Raw genomic sequence first — 20,124 nt, forward strand, 5'->3', positions numbered from 1 at the left:
CGGGCTCTGTCGGGCTCTGTCGGGCTCTACTGGGCTCTACTGGGCTCTGTCGGACTCTGTCGGGCTCTGTCGGGCTCTACTGGGCCCTGTCGGGCTCTGTCGGGCTCTGTCGGGCTCTGTCGAGCTCTACTCAGCCCTGTCGGACCCTGTCGGGCCCTGTCGGGCTCTGTCGGGCCCTGTCGGGCTCTGTCGGGCTCTACTGGGCCCTGTCGGGCTCTGTCGGCCTCTACTGGGCTCTACTGGGCTCTGTCGGGCTCTGTCGGGCTCTGTCGGGCTCTACTGGGCTCTGTCGGGCTCTGTCGGGCTCTGTCGGGCTCTACTGGGCCCTGTCGGGCCCTGTCGGGCCCTGTCGGGCTCTGTCGGGCTCTGTCGGGCCCTGTCGGGCTCTGTCGGGCTCTGTCGGGCTCTGTCGGGCTCTGTCGGGCTCTACTGGGCTCTGTCGGGCTCTACTGGGCTCTGTCGGGCTCTGTCGGGCTCTGTTGGGCTCTACTGGGCCCTGTCGGGCTCTGTGAGGCTCTGTCGGGCTCTGTCGGGTTCTTTCGGGCTCTGTCGGGCTCTGTCGGGCTCTGTCGGGCTCTACTGGGCCCTGTCGGGCCCTGTCGGGCCCTGTCGGGCTCTGTCGGGCTGTGTCGGGCTCTGTCGGGCTCTGTCGGGCTCTACTGGGCTCTGTCGGGCTCTACTGGGCTCTGTCGGGCTCTGTCGGGCTCTGTTGGGCTCTACTGGGCCCTGTCGGGCTCTGTGAGGCTCTGTCGGGCTCTGTCGGGCTCTGTCGGGCTCTGTCGGGCTCTGTCGGGCTCTGTCGGGCTCTGTCGGGCTCTACTGGGCTCTGTCGGGCTCTACTGGGCTCTGTCGGGCTCTGTCGGGCCCTGTCGGGCTCTACTGGGCCCTGTCGGGCTCTGTCGGGCTCTGTCGGGCTCTACTGGGCCCTGTTGGGCCTTGTCGGGCCCTGTCGGGCTCTGTCGGGCTCTACTGGGCTCTGTCGGGCTCTGTCGGGCTCTGTCGGGCTCTGTCGGGCTCTGTCGGGCTCTACTGGGCCCTGTCGGGCTCTGTCGGGCTCTGTCGGGCTCTGTCGGGCACTGTCGGGCCCTGTCGGGCCCTGTCGGGCCCTGTCGGGCTCTGTCGGGCTCTGTCGGGCTCTAGTGGGCTCTGTCGGGCTCTGTCGGGCTCTACTGGGCCCTATCGGGCTCTGTCGGGCTCTGTCGGGCTCTGTCGGGCTCTGTCGGGCTCTACTGGGCCCTATCGGGCTCTGTCGAGCTCTGTCGGGCTCTGTCGGGCTCTGTCGGGCTCTGTCGGGCCCTGTCGGGCTCTGTCGGGCCCTGTCGGGCTCTGTCGGGCTCTGTCGGGCTCTACTGGGCTCTGTCGGGCTCTACTGGGCCCTGTCGGGCCCTGTCGGGCCCTGTCGGGCCCTGTCGGGCTCTGTCGGGCTCTGTCGGGCTCTGTCGGGCTCTGTCGGGCTCTACTGGGCTCTGTCGGGCCCTGTCGGGCTCTACTGGACCCTGTCGGGCTCTGTCGGGCTCTGTCGGGCTCTGTCGGGCCCTGTCGGGCTCTGTTGGGCTCTACTGGGCCCTGTCGGTCTCTGTCGGGCTCTGTCAGGCTCTGTCGGGCCCTGTCGGGCTCTGTCGGGCTCTGTCGGGCCCTGTCGGGCTCTGTCGGGCTCTGTCGGGCTCTACTGGGCGCTACTGGGCTCTGTCGGGCTCTGTCGGGCTCTACTGGGCCCTGTCGGGCCCTGTCGGGCCCTGTCGGGCTCTGTCGGGCTCTGTCGGGCTCTACTGGGCTCTGTCGGACTCTGTCGGGTTCTGTCGGGCTCTGTCGGGCCCTGTCGGGCTCTACTGGGCTCTGTCGGGCTCTGTCGGGCTCTACTGGGCTCTGTCGGGCTCTGTCGGGCCCTGTCGCGCCCTGTCGGGCTCTGTCAGGCCCTGTCGGGCCCTGTCGGGCCCTGTCGGGCTCTGTCGGGCTCTGTCGGGCTCTGTCGGGCTCTGTCGGGCTCTACTGGGCCCTGTCGGGCTCTGTCGGGCTCTGTCGGGCTCTGTCGGGCTCTACTGGGCTCTGTCGGGCTCTGTCGGGTTCTGTCGGGCTCTGTCGGGCTCTGTCGGGCTCTACTGGGCTCTGTCGGGCTCTACTGGGCTCTGTCGGGCTCTGTCGGGCCCTGTCGGGCTCTACTGGGCCCTGTCGGGCTCTGTCGGGCTCTGTCGGGCCCTGTCGGGCTCTGTCGGGCTCTGTCGGGCTCTGTCGGGCTCTGTCGGGCTCTACTGGGCTCTGTCGGGCTCTGTCGGGTTCTGTCGGGCTCTGTCGGGCCCTGTCGGGCTCTACTGGGCCCTGTCGGGCTCTGTCGGGCTCTGTCGGGCCCTGTCGGGCCCTGTCGGGCCCTGTCGGGCTCTGTCGGGCTCTGTCGGGCTCTACTGGGCCCTGTTGGGCCCTGTCGGGCTTTGTCGGGCTCTGTCGGGCCCTGTCGGGCTCTGTCGGGCCCTGTCGGGCTCTGTCGGGCTCTGTCGGGCTCTGTCGGGCTCTACTGGGCCCTGTCGGGCTCTGTCGGGCTCTGTCGGGCCCTGTCGGGCTCTGTCGGGCTCTACTGGGCCCTGTCGGGCTCTGTCGGGCTCTGTCGGGCTCTGTCGGGCCCTGTCGGGCCCTGTCGGGCCCTGTCGGGCTCTACTGGGCCCTGTCGGGCCCTGTCGGGCTCTACTGGGCTCTCCTGGGCTCTGTCGGGCTCTGTCGGGCTCTACTGGGCCCTGTCGGGCCCTGTCGGGCCCTGTCGGGCCCTGTCGGGCTCTGTCGGGCTCTGTCGGGCCCTGTCGGGCTCTGTCGGGCTCTGTCGGGCTCTGTCGGGCTCTACTGGGCTCTACTGGGCTCTGTCGGGCTCTGTCAAGCTCTACTGGGCCCTGTCGGGCCCTGTCGGGCTCTGTCGGGCTCTACTGGGCTCTGTCGGGCTCTGTCGGGCTCTGTCGGGCTCTGTCGGGCTCTGTCGGGCTCTACTGGGCCCTGTCGGGCTCTCTCGGGCCCTGTCGGGCCCTGTCGGGCCCTGTCGGGCTCTGTCGGGCTCTGTCGGGCCCTGTCGGGCTCTGTCGGGCTCTGTCGGGCTCTGTCGGGCTCTGTCGGGCTCTGTCGGGCTCTGTCGGGCTCTACTGGGCTCTGTCGGGCTCTGTCGGGCTCTGTCGGGCTCTACTGGGCCCTATCGGGCTCTGTCGGGCCCTGTCGGGCTCTGTCGGGCTCTGTCGGGCCCTGTCGGGCCCTGTCGGGCCCTGTCGGGCCCTGTCGGGCCCTGTCGGGCTCTGTCGGGCTCTGTCGGGCTCTACTGGGCTCTGTCGGGCTCTGCTGGGCTCTACTGGGCCCTGTCGGGCTCTGTCGGGCTCTGTCGGGCTCTGTCGGGCTCTGTCGGGCTCTGTCGGGCTCTACTGGGCCCTGTCGGGCTCTGTCGGGATCTGTTGGGCCCTGTCGGGCCCTGTCGGGATCTGTCGGGCTCTGTCGGGCTCTGTCGGGCTCTACTGGGCTCTGTCGGGCTCTACTGGGCTCTGCTAGGCTCTACTGGGCCCTGTCGGGCTCTGTCGGGCTCTGTCGGGCCCTGTCGGCCTCTGTCGGGCTCTGTCGGGCTCTGTTGGGCTCTACTGGGCCCTGTCGGGCTCTATCGGGCTCTGTCGGGCCCTGTCGGGCCCTGTCGGGCCCTGTCGGGCTCTGTCGGGCTCTGTCGGACTCTGTCGGGCCCTGTGGGGCTCTGTCGGGCTCTACTGGGCCCTGTCGGGCCCTGTCGGGCTCTGTCGGGCCCTGTCGGGCCCTGTCGGGCCCTGTCGGGCTCTGTCGGGCTCTGTCGGGCTCTACTGGGCTCTACTGGGCTCTGTCGGACTCTGTCGGGCTCTGTCGGGCTCTGTGGGGCTCTACTGGGCCCTGTCGGGCTCTGTCGGGCTCTGTAGGGCTCTGTCGGGCCCTGTCGGGCCCTGTCGGGCCCTGTCGGGCTCTGTCGGGCTCTGTCGGGCTCTACTGGGCTCTGTCGGGCTCTGTCGGGTTCTGTCGGGCTCTGTCGTGCTCTGTCGGGCTCTACTGGGCTCTGTCGAGCTCTGTCGGGCTCTGTTGGGCTCTACTGGGCTCTGTCGGGCTCTGTCGGGCCCTGTCGGGCCCTGTCGGGCCCTGTCGGTCCCTGTCGTGCTCTGTCGGGCTCTGTCGGGCTCTGTCGGGCTCTGTCGGGCTCTGTCGGGCTCTTCTGGGCTCTGTCGGGCTCTGTCGGGCTCTACTGGGCCCTGTCGGGCCCTGTCGGGCTCTGTCGGGCCCTGTCGGGCTCTGTCGGGCTCTGTCGGGCTCTGTCGGGCTCTGTCGGGCTCTACTGGGCTCTGTCGGGCTCTACTGGGCCCTGTCGGGCTCTGTCGGGCTCTGTCGGGCCCTGTCGGGCCCTGTCGGGCCCTGTCGGGCCCTGTCGGGCTCTGTCGGGCTCTGTCGGGCCCTGTCGGGCCCTGTCGGGCTCTGTCGGGCCCTGTCGGGCCCTGTCGAGCCCTGTCGGGCTCTGTCGGGCTCGGTCGGGCTCTGTCGGGCTCTACTGGGCTCTGTCGGGCTCTGTCGGGCTCTGTCGGGCTCTGTCGGGCTCTGTCGGGCTCTACTGGGCTCTACTGGGCTCTGTCGGGCCCTGTCGGGCTCTACTGGGCCCTGTCGGGCCCTGTCGGGCCCTGTCGGGCCCTGTCGGGCTCTGTCGGGCTCTGTCGGGTTCTGTCGGGCTCTGTTGGGCTCTGTCGGGCTCTACTGGGCCCTGTCGGGCCCTGTCGGGCTCTGTCGGGCCCTGTCGGGCTCTGTCGGGCTCTACTGGGCTCTGTCGGGCTCTGTCGGGTTCTGTCGGGCTCTGTCGGGCTCTGTCGGGCTCTACTGGGCCCTGTCGGGCCCTGTCGGGCCCTGTCGGGCTCTGTCGGGCTCTGTCGGGCTCTGTCGGGCTCTACTGGGCCCTGTCGGGCTCTGTCGGGCTCTGTCGGGCCCTGTCGGGCCCTGTCGGGCCCTGTCGGGCTCTGTCGGGCTCTGTCGGGCTCTGTCGGGCTCTGTCGGGCCCTGTCGGGCTCTGTCGGGCTCTGACGGGTTCTGTCGGGCTCTGTCGGACTCTGTCGGGCTCTACTGGGCCCTGTCGGGCCCTGTCGGGCTCTGTCGGGCCCTGTCGGGCTCTGTCGGGCTCTGTCGGGCTCTGTCGGGCTCTGTCGGGCTCTGTCGGGCTCTGTTTGGCTCTACTGGGCTCTGTCGGGCTCTGTCGGGCTCTGTCGGGCTCTGTCGGGCTCTGTCGGGCTCTACTGGGCTCTACTGGGCTCTGTCGGGCTCTGTCGGGCTCTGTCGGGCTCGGTCGGGCTCTACTGGGCTCTGTCGGGCTCTGTCGGGCCCTGTCGGGCTCTGTCGGGCTCTGTCGGGCTCTACTGGGCCCTGTCGGGCCCTGTCGGGCCATGTCGGGCTCTGTCGGGCTCTGTCGGGCTCTACTGGGCCCTGTCGGGCTCTGTCGGGTTCTGTCAGGCTCTGTCGGGCTCTGTCGGGCTCTACTGGGCTCTACTGGGCTCTGTCAGGCTCTGTCGGGCTCTGTCGGGCTCTACTGGGCCCTGTCGGGCCCTGTCGGGCCCTGTCGGGCTCTGTCGGGCTCTACTGGGCCCTGTCGGGCCCTGTCAGGCCCTGTCGGGCTCTGTCGGGCTCTGTCGGGCTCTGTCGGGCTCTACTGGGCTCTACTGGGCTCTGTCGGGCTCTGTCGGGCTCTACTGGACCCTGTCGGGCCCTGTCAGGCTCTGTCGGGCTCTGTCAGGCTCTGTCGGGCTCTGTCGGGCTCTGTCGGGCTCTACTGGGCTCTACTGGGCTCTGTCGGGCTCTGTCGGGCTCTACTGGACCCTGTCGGACCCTGTCGGACCCTGTCGGGCTCTGTCGGGCTCTGTCGGGCTCTGTCGGGCTCTGTCGGGCTCTACTGGGCTCTGTCGGGCTCTGTCGGGCTTTACTGGGCCCTGTCGGGCCCTGTCTGGCCCTGTCGGGCTCTGTCGGGCTCTACTGGGCCCTGTCGGGCCCTGTCGGGCTCTGTCAGGCTCTGTCGGGCTCTGTCGGGCTCTACTGGGCTCTGTCGGGCTCTGTCGGGCTCTGTCGGGCTCTACTGGGCCCTGTCGGGCTCTGTCGGGCTCTACTGGGCCTTGTCGGGCCCTGTCGGGCTCTGTCGGACTCTGTCGGGCTCTGGCGGGCCCTGTGTGGCTCTGTCGGGCTCTGTCGGGCTCTGTCGGTCTCTACTGGGCTCTACTGGGCTCTGTCGGGCTCTGTCGGGCTCTGTTGGGCTCTACTGGGCCCTGTCGGGCCCTGTCGGGCCCTGTCGGGCTCTGTCGGGCTCTGTCGGGCTCTGTCGGGCTCTGTCGGGCTCTGTCGGGCTCTGTCGGGCTCTGTCGGGCTCTACTGGGCTCTGTCGGGCTCTGTCGGGCTCTACTGGGCCCTGTCGGGCTCTGTCGGGCTCTGTCGGGCTCTGTCGGGCCCTGTCGGGCCTTGTCGGGCTCTGTCGGGCTCTGTCGGGCTCTACTGGGCTCAGTCGGGCCCTGTCGGGCCCTGTCGGGCCCTGTCGGGCTCTGTCGGGCTCTACTGGGGTCTGTCGGGCTCTGTCGGGCTCTGTCGGGCTCTGTCGGGCTCTGTCGGGCTCTACTGGGCTCTACTGGGCTCTGTCGGGCTCTGTCGGGCTCTGTCGGGCTCTACTGGGCCCTGTCGGGCCCTGTCGGGCTCTGTCGGGCTCTGTCGGGCTCTGTCGGGCTCTACTGGGCCCTGTTGGGCCCTGTCGGGCTCTGTCGGGCTCTGTCGGGATCTGTCGGGCTCTGTCGGGCTCTGTCGGGCTCTACTGGGCTCTATTGGGCTCTGTCGGGCTCTGTCGGGCTCTACTGGGCCCTGTCGGGCTCTGTCGGGCTCTGTCGGGCTCTGAGGGGTTCTGTCGGGCTCTGTCGGGCTCTACTGGGCCCTGTCGGGCCCTGTCGGGCTCTGTCGGGCTCTGTCGGGCTCTGTCGGGCTCTGTCGGGCCCTGTCGGGCTCTGTCGGGCTCTGTCGGGCTCTACTGGGCCCTGTCGGGCCCTGTCGGGCCCTGTCGGGCCCTGTCGGGCTCTGTCGGGCTCTGTCGGGCTCTTCCGGGGCTCTGTCGGGCCCTGTCGGGCCCTGTCGGGCTCTGTCGGGCCCTGTCGGGCCCTGTCGGGCTCTGTCGGGCTCTCTCGGGCTCTACCGGGCCCTGTCGGGTCCTGTCGGGTCCTGTCGGGCCCTGTCGGGCCCTGTCGGGCTCTGTCGGGCTCTGTCGGGCCCTGTCGGGCTCTCTCGGCCTCTACCGGGCCCTATCGGGTCCTGTCGGGCCCTGTCGGGCCCTGTCGTGCTCTGTCGGGCCCTGTCGGGCTCTGTCGGGCTCTGTCGGGCTCTGTCGGGCTCTGTCGGGCCCTGTCGGGCTCTGTCGGGCTCTACTGGGCCCTGTCGGGCCCTGTCGGGCTCTGTCGGGCTCTGTCGGGCTCTACTGGGCCCTGTCGGGCCCTGTCGGGCCCTGTCGGGCTCTGTCGTGCTCTGTCGGGCTCTATCGGGCTCTACTGGGCTCTGTCGGGCTCTGTCGGGCTCTGTCGGGCTCTGTCGGGCTCTACTGGGCTCTATTGGGCTCTGTCGGGCTCTGTCGGGCTCTACTGGGCCCTGTCGGGCTCTGTCGGGCTCTGTCGGGCTCTGAGGGGTTCTGTCGGGCTCTGTCGGGCTCTGTCGGGCTCTACTGGGCCCTGTCGGGCCCTTTCGGGCTCTGTCGGGCCCTGTCGGGCCCTGTCGGGCCCTGTCGGGCTCTGTCGGGCTCTGTCGGGCTCTGTCGGGCTCTAATGGGCCCTGTCGGGCCCTGTCGGGCTCTGTCGGGCTCTGTCGGGCTCTGTCGGGCTCTTCCCGGGCTCTGTCGGGCTCTGTCGGGCTCGGTCGGGCTCTGTCGGGCCCTGTCGGGCTCTGTCGGGCCCTGTCAGGCTCTGTCGGGCTCTGTCGGGCTCTACTGGGCCCTGTCGGGCCCTGTCGGGCCCTGTCGGGCTCTGTTGGGCTCTGTCAGGCTCTACTGGGCCCTGTCGGGCTCTGTCGGGCTCTGTCGGGCTCTGTCGTGCTCTACTGGGTTCTACTGGGCTCTGTCGGGCTCTACTGGGCCCTGTCGGGCCCTGTCGGGCCCTGTCGGGCTCTGTCGGGCTCTACTGGGCTCTGTCGGGCTCTGTCGGGCTCTGTCGGGCTCTACTGGGCTCTGTCGGGCTCTGTCGGGCTCTGTCGGGCTCTACTGGGCCCTGTCGGGCCCTGTCGGGCCCTGTCGGGCTCTGTCGGGCACTGTCGGGCCCTGTCGGGCCCTGTCGGGCTCTGTCGGGCTCTGTCGGGCTCTGTCGGGCTCTACTGGGCTCTGTCGGGCTCTACTGGGCTCTACTGGGCCCTGTCGGGCTCTGTCGGGCTCTGTCGGGCTCTGTCGGGCTCTACTGGGCCCTGTCGGGCCCTGTCGGGCTCTGTCGGGCTCTGTCGGGCCCTGTCGGGCTCTGTCGGGCTCTGTCGGGCTCTGTCGGGCTCTACTGGGCCCTGTCGTGCCCTGTCGGGCTCTGTCGGGCTCTGTCGGGCTCTACTGGGCCCTGTCGGGCCCTGTCGGGCCCTGTCGGGCTCTGTCGGGCTCTACTGGGCCCTGTCGGGCCCTGTCAGGCCCTGTCGGGCTCTGTCGGGCTCTGTCGGGCTCTACTGGGCTCTACTGGGCTCTGTCGGGCTCTGTCGGGCTCTACTGGACCCTGTCGGGCCCTGTCAGGCTCTGTCGGGCTCTGTCGGGCTCTGTCGGGCTCTACTGGGCCCTGTCGGGCTCTGTCGGGCTCTGTCGAGCCCTGTCGGGCCCTGTCGGGCCCTGTCGGGCCCTGTCGGGCCCTGTCGGACCCTGTCGGACCCTGTCGGGCTCTGTCGGGCTCTGTCGGGCTCTGTCGGGCTCTACTGGGCTCTGTCGGGCTCTGTCGGGCTTTACTGGGCCCTGTCGGGCCCTGTCTGGCCCTGTCGGGCTCTGTCGGGCTCTACTGGGCCCTGTCGGGCCCTGTCGGGCTCTGTCAGGCTCTGTCGGGCTCTGTCGGGCTCTACTGGGCTCTGTCGGGCTCTGTCGGGCTCTGTCGGGCTCTACTGGGCCCTGTCGGGCTCTGTCGGGCTCTACTGGGCCTTGTCGGGCCCTGTCGGGCTCTGTCGGACTCTGTCGGGCTCTGGCGGGCCCTGTGTGGCTCTGTCGGGCTCTGTCGGGCTCTGTCGGTCTCTACTGGGCTCTACTGGGCTCTGTCGGGCTCTGTCGGGCTCTGTTGGGCTCTACTGGGCCCTGTCGGGCCCTGTCGGGCCCTGTCGGGCTCTGTCGGGTTCTGTCGGGCTCTGTCGGGCTCTGTCGGGCTCTGTCGGGCTCTGTCGGGCTCTACTGGGCTCTGTCGGGCTCTGTCGGGCTCTACTGGGCCCTGTCGGGCTCTGTCGGGCTCTGTCGGGCTCTGTCGGGCCCTGTCGGGCCTTGTCGGGCTCTGTCGGGCTCTGTCGGGCTCTACTGGGCTCAGTCGGGCCCTGTCGGGCCCTGTCGGGCCCTGTCGGGCTCTGTCGGGCTCTACTGGGGTCTGTCGGGCTCTGTCGGGCTCTGTCGGGCTCTGTCGGGCTCTGTCGGGCTCTGTCGGGCTCTACTGGGCTCTACTGGGCTCTGTCGGGCTCTGTCGGGCTCTGTCGGGCTCTACTGGGCCCTGTCGGGCCCTGTCGGGCTCTGTCGGGCTCTGTCGGGCTCTGTCGGGCTCTACTGGGCCCTGTTGGGCCCTGTCGGGCTCTGTCGGGCTCTGTCGGGATCTGTCGGGCTCTGTCGGGCTCTGTCGGGCTCTACTGGGCTCTATTGGGCTCTGTCGGGCTCTGTCGGGCTCTACTGGGCCCTGTCGGGCTCTGTCGGGCTCTGTCGGGCTCTGAGGGGTTCTGTCGGGCTCTGTCGGGCTCTACTGGGCCCTGTCGGGCCCTGTCGGGCTCTGTCGGGCTCTGTCGGGCTCTGTCGGGCCCTGTCGGGCTCTGTCGGGCTCTGTCGGGCTCTACTGGGCCCTGTCGGGCCCTGTCGGGCCCTGTCGGGCCCTGTCGGGCTCTGTCGGGCTCTGTCGGGCTCTTCCGGGGCTCTGTCGGGCCCTGTCGGGCCCTGTCGGGCTCTGTCGGGCCCTGTCGGGCCCTGTCGGGCTCTGTCGGGCTCTCTCGGGCTCTACCGGGCCCTGTCGGGTCCTGTCGGGCCCTGTCGGGCCCTGTCGGGCTCTGTCGGGCTCTGTCGGGCCCTGTCGGGCTCTCTCGGGCTCTACCGGGCCCTATCGGGTCCTGTCGGGCCCTGTCGGGCCCTGTCGTGCTCTGTCGGGCCCTGTCGGGCTCTGTCGGGCTCTGTCGGGCTCTGTCGGGCTCTGTCGGGCCCTGTCGGGCTCTGTCGGGCTCTACTGGGCCCTGTCGGGCCCTGTCGGGCTCTGTCGGGCTCTGTCGGGCTCTACTGGGCCCTGTCGGGCCCTGTCGGGCCCTGTCGGGCTCTGTCGTGCTCTGTCGGGCTCTATCGGGCTCTACTGGGCTCTGTCGGGCTATGTCGGGCTCTGTCGGGCTCTGTCGGGCTCTGTCGGGCTCTGTCGGGCTCTACTGGGCTCTATTGGGCTCTGTCGGGCTCTGTCGGGCTCTACTGGGCCCTGTCGGGCTCTGTCGGGCTCTGTCGGGCTCTGAGGGGTTCTGTCGGGCTCTGTCGGGCTCTGTCGGGCTCTACTGGGCCCTGTCGGGCCCTGTCGGGCTCTGTCGGGCCCTGTCGGGCACTGTCGGGCCCTGTCGGGCTCTGTCGGGCTCTGTCGGGCTCTGTCGGGCTCTAATGGGCCCTGTCGGGCCCTGTCGGGCTCTGTCGGGCTCTGTCGGGCTCTTCCCGGGCTCTGTCGGGCTCTGTCGGGCTCGGTCGGGCTCTGTCGGGCCCTGTCGGGCTCTGTCGGGCCCTGTCAGGCTCTGTCGGGCTCTGTCGGGCTCTACTGGGCCCTGTCGGGCCCTGTCGGGCCCTGTCGGGCTCTGTTGGGCTCTGTCAGGCTCTACTGGGCCCTGTCGGGCTCTGTCGGGCTCTGTCGGGCTCTGTCGTGCTCTACTGGGTTCTACTGGGCTCTGTCGGGCTCTACTGGGCCCTGTCGGGCCCTGTCGGGCCCTGTCGGGCTCTGTCGGGCTCTACTGGGCTCTGTCGGGCTCTGTCGGGCTCTGTCGGGCTCTACTGGGCTCTGTCGGGCTCTGTCGGGCTCTGTCGGGCTCTACTGGGCCCTGTCGGGCCCTGTCGGGCCCTGTCGGGCTCTGTCGGGCCCTGTCGGGCCCTGTCGGGCTCTGTCGGGCTCTGTCGGGCTCTGTCGGGCTCTACTGGGCTCTGTCGGGCTCTACTGGGCTCTACTGGGCCCTGTCGGGCTCTGTCGGGCTCTGTCGGGCTCTGTCGGGCTCTACTGGGCCCTGTCGGGCCCTGTCGGGCTCTGTCGGGCTCTGTCGGGCCCTGTCGGGCTCTGTCGGGCTCTGTCGGGCTCTGTCGGGCTCTACTGGGCCCTGTCGGGCTCTGTCGGGCTCTGTCGGGCTCTGTCGGGCTCTGTCGGGCTCTACTGGGCTCTGTCGGGCTCTGTCGGGTTCTGTCAAGCTCTGTCGGGGTCTACTGGGCCCTGTCGGGCCCTGTCGGGCTCTGTCGGGCTCTGTCGGGCTCTGTCAAGCTCTACTGGGCCCTGTCGGGCCCTGTCGGGCCCTGTCGGGCTCTGTCGGGCTCTGTCGGGCTCTGTCGGGCTCTACTGGGCTCTGTCGGGCTCTGTCGGGCTCTGTCGGGCTCTGTCGGGCTCTGTCGGGCTCTACTGGGCTCTATTGGGCTCTGTCGGTCTCTGTCGGGCTCTACTGGGCCCTGTCGGGCTCTGTCGGGCTCTGTCGGGCTCTGTCGGGCTCTGACGGGTTCTGTCGGGCTCTGTCGGGCTCTACTGGGCCCTGTCGGGCCCTGTTGGGCTCTGTCGGGCTCTGTCGGGCCCTGTCGGGCTCTGTCGGGCTCTGTCGGGCTCTACTGGGCCCTGTCGGGCCCTGTCGGGCCCTGTCGGGCCCTGTCGTGCTCTGTCGGGCTCTATCGGGCTCTACTGGGCTCTGTCGGGCTCTGTCTGGCTCTGTCGGGCTCTGTCGGGCTCTGTCGGGCTCTACTGGGCTCTATTGGGCTCTGTCGGGCCCTGTCGGGCTCTACTGGGCCCTGTCGGGCTCTGTCGGGCTCTGTCGGGCTCTGAGGGGTTCTGTCGGGCTCTGTCGGGCTCTGTCGGGCTCTACTGGGCCCTGTTGGGCCCTGTCGGGCCCTGTCGGGCCCTGTCGGGCTCTGTCGGGCTCTGTCGGGCTCTGTCGGGCTCTGTCGGGCTCTACTGGGCCCTGTCGGGCCCTGTCGGGCCCTGTCGGGCTCTGTCGGGCTCTGTCGGGCTCTGTCGGGCTCTTCCGGGGCTCTGTCGGGCCCTGTCGGGCTCTGTCGGGCCCTGTCGGGCCCTGTCGGGCTCTGTCGGGCTCTGTCGGGCTCTACTGGGCCCTGTCGGGCCCTGTCGGGCCCTGTCGGGCTCTGTCGGGCTCTGTCAGGCTCTACTGGGCCCTGTCGGGCTCTGTCGGGATCTGTCGGGCTCTGTCGTGCTCTACTGGGCTCTACTGGGCTCTGTCGGGCTCTACTGGGCCCTGTCGGGCCCTGTCGGGCCCTGTCGGGCTCTGTCGGGCTCTACTGGGCTCTGTCGGGCTCTGTCGGGCTCTACTGGGCTCTGTCAGGCTCTGTCGGGCTCTGTCGGGCTCTACTGGGCCCTGTCGGGCCCTGTCGGGCCCTGTCGGGCTCTGTCGGGCTCTGTCGGGCTCTGTCGGGCCCTGTCGGGCTCTGTCGGGCCCTGTCGGGCCCTGTCGGGCTCTGTCGGGCCCTGTCGGGCCCTGTCGGGCTCTGTCGGGCTCTGTCGGGCTCTGTCGGGCTCTACTGGGCTCTGTCGGGCTCTACTGGGCTCTACTGGGCCCTGTCGGGCTCTGTCGGGCTCTGTCGGGCTCTACTGGGCCCTGTCGGGCCCTGTCGGGCCCTGTCGGGCTCTGTCGGGCCCTGTCGGGCCCTGTCGGGCTCTGTCGGGCTCTGTCGGGCTCTGTCGGGCTCTTCTGGGCCCTGTCGTGCCCTGTCGGGCTCTGTCGGGCTCTGTCGGGCTCTGTCGGGCTCTGTCGGGCTCTGTCGGGCTCTACTGGGCTCTACTGGGCTCTGTCGGGCTCTGTCGGGTTCTGTCAAGCTCTGTCGGGGTCTACTGGGCCCTGTCGGGCCCTGTCGGGCTCTGTCGGGCTCTGTCGGGCTCTGTCAAGCTCTACTGGGCCCTGTCGGGCCCTGTCGGGCCCTGTCGGGCTCTGTCGGGCTCTACTGGGCTCTGTCGGGCTCTGTCGGGCTCTGTCGGGCTCTGTCGGGCTCTGTCGGGCTCTGTCGGGCTCTACTGGGCTCTATTGGGCTCTGTCGGTCTCTGTCGGGCTCTACTGGGCCCTGTCGGGCTCTGTCGGGCTCTGTCGGGCTCTGACGGGTTCTGTCGGGCTCTGTCGGGCTCTGTCGGGCTCTGTCGGGCTCTACTGGGCCCTGTCGGGCCCTGTCGGGCTCTGTCGGGCTCTGTCGGGCCCTGTCGGGCCCTGTCGGGCTCTGTCGGGCTCTACTGGGCCCTGTCGGGCCCTGTCGGGCCCTTTCGGGCTCTGTCGGGCTCTGTCGGGCTCTACTGGGCTCTGTCGGGCTCTGTCGGGCCCTGTCGGGCTCTGTCGGGCCCTGTCGGGCCCTGTCGGGCTCTGTCGGGCTCTGTCGGGCTCTACTGGGCCCTGTCGGGCTCTGTCGGGCTCTGTCGGGCCCTGTCGGGCTCTGTCGGGCTCTACTGGGCCCTGTCGGGCTCTGTCGGGCTCTGTCGGGCTCTGTCGGGCTCTGTCGGGCTCTACTGGGCCCTGTCGGGCTCTGTCGGGCTCTGTCGGGCTCTGTCGGGCTCTGTCGGGCTCTGTCGGGCTCTACTGGGCCCTGTCGGGCCCTGTCGGGCTCTGTCGGGCCCTGTCGGGCCCTGTCGGGCTCTGTCGGGCTCTGTCGGGCTCTGTCGGGCTCTGTCGGGCTCTGTCGGGCTCTACTGGGCTCTGTCGGGCTCTGTCGGGCTCTGTCGGGCCCTATCGGGCTCTGTCGGGCCCTGTCGGGCCCTGTCGGGCTCTGTCGGGCTTTGTCGGGCCCTGTCGGGCCCTGTCGGGCCCTGTCGGGCTCTGTCGGGCCCTGTCGGGCCCTGTCGGGCCCTGTCGGGCTCTGTCGGGCTCTGTCGGGCTCTGTCGGGCTCTGTCGGGCTCTGTTGGGCTCTACTGGGCCCTGTCGGGCTCTGTCGGGCTCTATCGGGCTCTGTCGGGCCCTGTCGGGCCCTGTCGGGCTCTGTCGGGCTCTGTCGGGCCCTGTCGGGCTCTGTCGGGCGCTACTGGGCCCTGTCGGGCCCTGTCGGGCTCTGTCGGGCCCTGTCGGGCTCTGTCGGCCTCTACTGGGCTCTACTGGGCTCTGTCGGGCTCTGTCGGGCTCTACTGGGCCCTGTCGGGCCCTGTCGGGCCCTGTCGGGCCCTGTCGGGCTCTGTCGGGCTCTGTCGGGCTCTGTCGGGCTCTGTCGGGCTCTGTCGGGCTCTACTGGGCCCTGTCGGGCTCTCTCGGGCTCTGTCGGGCTCTACTGGGCCCTGTCGGGCCCTGTCGGGCCCTGTCGGGCTCTGTCGGGCTCTACTGGGCTCTGTCGGGCTCTGTCGGGTTCTGTCGGGCTCTGTCGGGCTCTGTCGGCCTCTACTGGGCTCTACTGGGCTCTGTCGGGCTCTGTCGGGCTCTACTGGGCTCTGTCGGGCCCTGTTGGGCCCTGTCGGGCCCTGTCGGGCTCTGTCGGGCTCTGTCGGGCTCTGTCGGGCTCTGTCGGGTTCTGTCGGGCTCTGTCGGGCTCTGTCGGGCTCTACTGGGCCCTGTCGGGCCCTGTCGGGCTCTGTCGGGCTCTGTCGGGCTCTGTCGGGTTCTGTCGGGCTCTGTCGGGCTCTACTGGGCTCTGTCGGGCTCTGTCGGGCCCTGTCGGGCTCTACTGGGCCCTGTCGGGCTCTGTCGGGCTCTGTCGGGCTCTACTGGGTTCTGTCGGGCTCTGTCGGGCTCTGTCGGGCTCTACTGGGCTCTGTCGGGCTCTGTCGGGCTCTACTGGGCTCTGTCGGGCTCTGTCGGGCTCTACTGGGCCCTGTCGGGCCCTGTCGGGCTCTGTCGGGCTCTGTCGCGCCCTGTCGCGCCCTGTCGGGCCCTGTCGGGCCCTGTCGGGCTCTTTCGGTCTCTACTGGGCCCTGTCGGGCCCTGTCGGGCCCTGTCGGGCTCCGTCGGGCTCCGTCGGGCTCTGTCGGGCTCTACTGGGCCCTGTCGGGCCCTGTCGGGCCCTGTCGGGCTCTGTCGGGCTCTATCGGGCCCTGTCGGGCTCTGTCGGGCTCTACTGGGCCCTGTCGGGCTCTGTCGGGCTCTGTCGGGCTCTGTCGGGCTCTACTGGGCTCTGTCGGGCTCTGTCGGGCTCTGTCGGGCTCTACTGGGCCCTATCGGGCCCTGTCGGGCCCTGTCGGGCCCTGTCGGGCTCTGTCGGGCTCTGTCGGGCTCTGTCGGGCTCTACTGGGCTCTGTCGGGCTCTGTCGGGCTCTACTGGGCCCTGTCGGGCTCTGTCGGGCTCTGTCGGGCCCTGTCGGGCTCTGTCGGGCCCTGTCGGGCTCTGTCGGGCTCTGTCGGGCTCTGTCGGGCCCTGTCGGGCCCTGTCGGGCTCTGTCGGGCTCTGTCGGGCTCTGTCGGGCTCTGTCGGGCTCTACTGGGCTCTGTCGGGCTCTACTGGGCTCTGCTGGGCTCTACTGGGCCCTGTCGGGCTCTGTCGGGCTCTGTCGGGCTCTGTCGGGCTCTGTCGGGCTCTGTCGGGCTCTACTGGGCCCTGTCGGGCCCTGTCGGGCTCTGTCGGGCCCTGTCGGGCTCTGTCGGGCTCTGTCGGGCTCTGTCGGGCTCTACTGGGCTCTGTCGGGCTCTATCGGGCCCTGTCGGGCCCTGTCGGTCTCTGTCGGGCTCTGTCGGGCCCTGTCGGGCTCTGTTGGGCTCTACTGGGCCCTGTCGGGCTCTGTCGGGCTCTGTCGGGCTCTACTGGGCCCTGTCGGGCTCTGTCGGGCTCTGTCGGGCCCTGTCGGGCTCTGTTGGGCTCTACTGGGCCCTGTCGGTCTCTGTCGGGCTCTGTCAGGCTCTGTCGGGCCCTGTCGGGCTCTGTCGGGCTCTGTCGGGCCCTGTCGGGCTCTGTCGGGCTCTGTCGGGCCCTGTCGGGCCCTGTTGGGCTCTGTTGGGCCCTGTCGGGCCCTGTCGGGCTCTGTCGGGCTGTGTCGGGCTCTACTGGGCCCTGTCGGGCCCTGTCGGGCTCTGTCGGGCTCTGTCGGGCCCTGTCGGGCCCTGTCGGGCTCTGTCGGGCCCTGTCGGGTTCTGTCGGGCTCTGTTGGGCTCTACTTGGCTCTGTCGGGCTCTACTGGGCTCTGCTGGGCTCTACTGGGCCCTGTCGGGCTCTGTCGGGCTCTGTCGGGCTCTGTCGGGCTCTGTCGGGCTCTACTGGGCTCTGTCGGGCCCTGTCGGGCCCTGTCGGGCTCTGTCGGGCTCTGTCGGGCTCTGTCGGGCTCTGTCGGGCTCTACTGGGCTCTGTCGGGCTCTGCTGGGCTCTGCTGGGCTCTACTGGGCCCTGTCGGGCCCTGTCGGGCTCTGTCGGGCTCTGTCGGGCTCTGTCGGGCTCTGTCGGGCTCTGTTGGGCTCTACTGGGCCGTGTCGGGCTCTGTCGGGCTCTATCGGGCCCTGTCGGGCCCTGTCGGGCCCTGTCGGGCTCTGTCGGGCCCTGTCGGGCTCTGTCGGGCTCTACTGGGCCCTGTCGGGCCCTGTCGGGCCCTGTCGGGCTCTGTCGGGCTCTGTCGGGCTCTACTGGGCTCTACTGGGCTCTGTCGGACTCTGTCGGGCTCTGTCGGGCTCTACTGGGCCCTGTCGGGCTCTGTCGGGCTCTGTCGGGCTCTGTCGAGCTCTACTCAGCCCTGTCGGACCCTGTCGGGCCCTGTCGGGCTCTGTCGGGCCCTGTCGGGCTCTGTCGGGCTCTACTGGGCCCTGTCGGGCTCTGTCGGCCTCTACTGGGCTCTACTGGGCTCTGTCGGGCTCTGTCGGGCTCTGTCGGGCTCTACTGGGCTCTGTCGGGCTCTGTCGGGCTCTACTGGGCCCTGTCGGGCCCTGTCGGGCCCTGTCGGGCCCTGTCGGGCCCTGTCGGGCTCTGTCGGGCTCTGTCGGGCTCTGTCGGGCTCTACTGGGCTCTGTCGGGCTCTACTGGGCTCTGTCGGGCTCTGTCGGGCTCTGTTGGGCTCTACTGGGCCCTGTCGGGCTCTGTGAGGCTCTGTCGGGCTCTGTCGGGTTCTTTCGGGCTCTGTCGGGCTCTGTCGGGCTCTGTCGGGCTCTACTGGGCCCTGTCGGGCCCTGTCGGGCCCTGTCGGGCTCTGTCGGGCTGTGTCGGGCTCTGTCGGGCTCTGTCGGGCTCTACTGGGCTCTGTCGGGCTCTACTGGGCTCTGTCGGGCTCTGTCGGGCTCTGTTGGGCTCTACTGGGCCCTGTCGGGCTCTGTGAGGCTCTGTCGGGCTCTGTCGGGCTCTGTCGGGCTCTGTCGGGCTCTGTCGGGCTCTACTGGGCTCTGTCGGGCTCTACTGGGCTCTGTCGGGCTCTGTCGGGCCCTGTCGGGCTCTACTGGGCCCTGTCGGGCTCTGTCGGGCTCTGTCGGGCTCTACTGGGCCCTGTTGGGCCTTGTCGGGCCCTGTCGGGCTCTGTCGGGCTCTACTGGGCTCTGTCGGGCTCTGTCGGGCTCTGTCGGGCTCTGTCGGGCTCTGTCGGGCTCTACTGGGCCCTGTCGGGCTCTGTCGGGCTCTGTCGGGCTCTGTCGGGCACTGTCGGGCCCTGTCGGGCCCTGTCGGGCCCTGTCGGGCTCTGTCGGGCTCTGTCGGGCTCTAGTGGGCTCTGTCGGGCTCTGTCGGGCTCTACTGGGCCCTATCGGGCTCTGTCGGGCTCTGTCGGGCTCTGTCGGGCTCTGTCGGGCTCTGTCGGGCTCTACTGGGCCCTATCGGGCTCTGTCGAGCTCTGTCGGGCTCTGTCGGGCTCTGTCGGGCTCTACTGGGCCCTGTCGGGCTCTGTCGGGCCCTGTCGGGCTCTGTCGGGCTCTGTCGGGCTCTACTGGGCTCTGTCGGGCTCTACTGGGCCCTATCGGGCCCTGTCGGGCCCTGTCGGGCCCTGTCGGGCTCTGTCGGGCTCTGTCGGGCTCTGTCGGGCTCTACTGGGCTCTGTCGGGCCCTGTCGGGCTCTACTGGACCCTGTCGGGCTCTGTCGGGCTCTGTCGGGCTCTGTCGGGCCCTGTCGGGCTCTGTTGGGCTCTACTGGGCCCTGTCGGTCTCTGTCGGGCTCTGTCAGGCTCTGTCGGGCCCTGTCGGGCTCTGTCGGGCTCTGTCGGGCCCTGTCGGGCTCTGTCGGGCTCTGTCGGGCTCTACTGGGCGCTACTGGGCTCTGTCGGGCTCTGTCGGGCTCTACTGGGCCCTGTCGGGCCCTGTCGGGCCCTGTCGGGCTCTGTCGGGCTCTGTCGGGCTCTACTGGGCTCTGTCGGACTCTGTCGGGTTCTGTCGGGCTCTGTCGGGCCCTGTCGGGCTCTACTGGGCTCTGTCGGGCTCTGTCGGGCTCTACTGGGCTCTGTCGGGCTCTGTCGGGCCCTGTCGCGCCCTGTCGGGCTCTGTCAGGCCCTGTCGGGCCCTGTCGGGCCCTGTCGGGCTCTGTCGGGCTCTGTCGGGCTCTGTCGGGCTCTGTCGGGCTCTACTGGGCCCTGTCGGGCTCTGTCGGGCTCTGTCGGGCTCTGTCGGGCTCTACTGGGCTCTGTCGGGCTCTGTCGGGTTCTGTCGGGCTCTGTCGGGCTCTGTCGGGCTCTACTGGGCTCTGTCGGGCTCTACTGGGCTCTGTCGGGCTCTGTCGGGCCCTGTCGGGCTCTACTGGGCCCTGTCGGGCTCTGTCGGGCTCTGTCGGGCCCTGTCGGGCTCTGTCGGGCTCTGTCGGGCTCTGTCGGGCTCTACTGGGCTCTGTCGGGCTCTGTCGGGTTCTGTCGGGCTCTGTCGGGCCCTGTCGGGCTCTACTGGGCCCTGTCGGGCTCTGTCGGGCCCTGTCGGGCCCTGTCGGGCCCTGTCGGGCCCTGTCGGGCTCTGTCGGGCTCTGTCGGGCTCTACTGGGCCCTGTTGGGCCCTGTCGGGCTCTGTCGGGCTCTGTCGGGCCCTGTCGGGCTCTGTCGGGCCCTGTCGGGCTCTGTCGGGCCCTGTCGGGCTCTGTCGGGCTCTGTCGGGCTCTGTCGGGCTCTACTGGGCTCTGTCGGGCTCTGTCGGGCTCTGTCGGGCTCTACTGGGCCCTATCGGGCCCTGTCGGGCCCTGTCGGGCTCTGTCGGGCTCTGTCGGGCCCTGTCGGGCCCTGTCGGGCTCTGTCGGGCTCTGTCGGGCTCTGTCGGGCTCTGTCGGGCTCTACTGGGCTCTACTGGGCTCTACTGGCCCTGTCGGGCTCTGTCGGGCTCTGTCGGGCTCTGTCGGGCTCTACTGGGCCCTGTCGGGCACTGTCGGGCTCTGTCGGGCTCTGTCGGGCCCTGTCGGGCTCTGTCGGGCTCTACTGGGCCCTGTCGGGCTCTGTCGGGCTCTGTCGGGCTCTACTGGGCCGTGTCGGGCTCTGTCGGGCTCTGTCGGGCTCTGTCGGGCCCTGTCGGGCTCTGGTCGGGCTCCGTCGGGCCCTGTCGGGCTCTGTCGGGCTCTACTGGGCCCTGTCGGGCCTGTCGGGCTCTGTCGGGCTCTGTCGGGCTCTGTCGGGCTCTGTCGGGCTCTACTGGGCTCTGTCGGGCTCTGTCGGGCTCTGTCGGGCTCTACTGGGCCCTGTCGGGCTCTGTCGGGCTCTGTAGGGCTCTGTCGGGCTCTGTCGGGCTCTACTGGGCTCTGTCGGGCTCTACTGGGCTCTGTCGGGCTCTGTCGGGCTCTGTTGGGCTCTACTGGGCCCTGTCGGGCTCTGTGAGGCTCTGTCGGGCTCTGTCGGGCTCTGTCGGGCTCTGTCGGGCTCTACTGGGCTCTGTCGGGCTCTACTGGGCTCTGTCGGGCTCTGTCGGGCCCTGT

This window comes from Caloenas nicobarica, chromosome 24 (assembly GCF_036013445.1).
Source record: "Caloenas nicobarica isolate bCalNic1 chromosome 24, bCalNic1.hap1, whole genome shotgun sequence".
Taxonomy (NCBI): domain Eukaryota; kingdom Metazoa; phylum Chordata; class Aves; order Columbiformes; family Columbidae; genus Caloenas; species Caloenas nicobarica.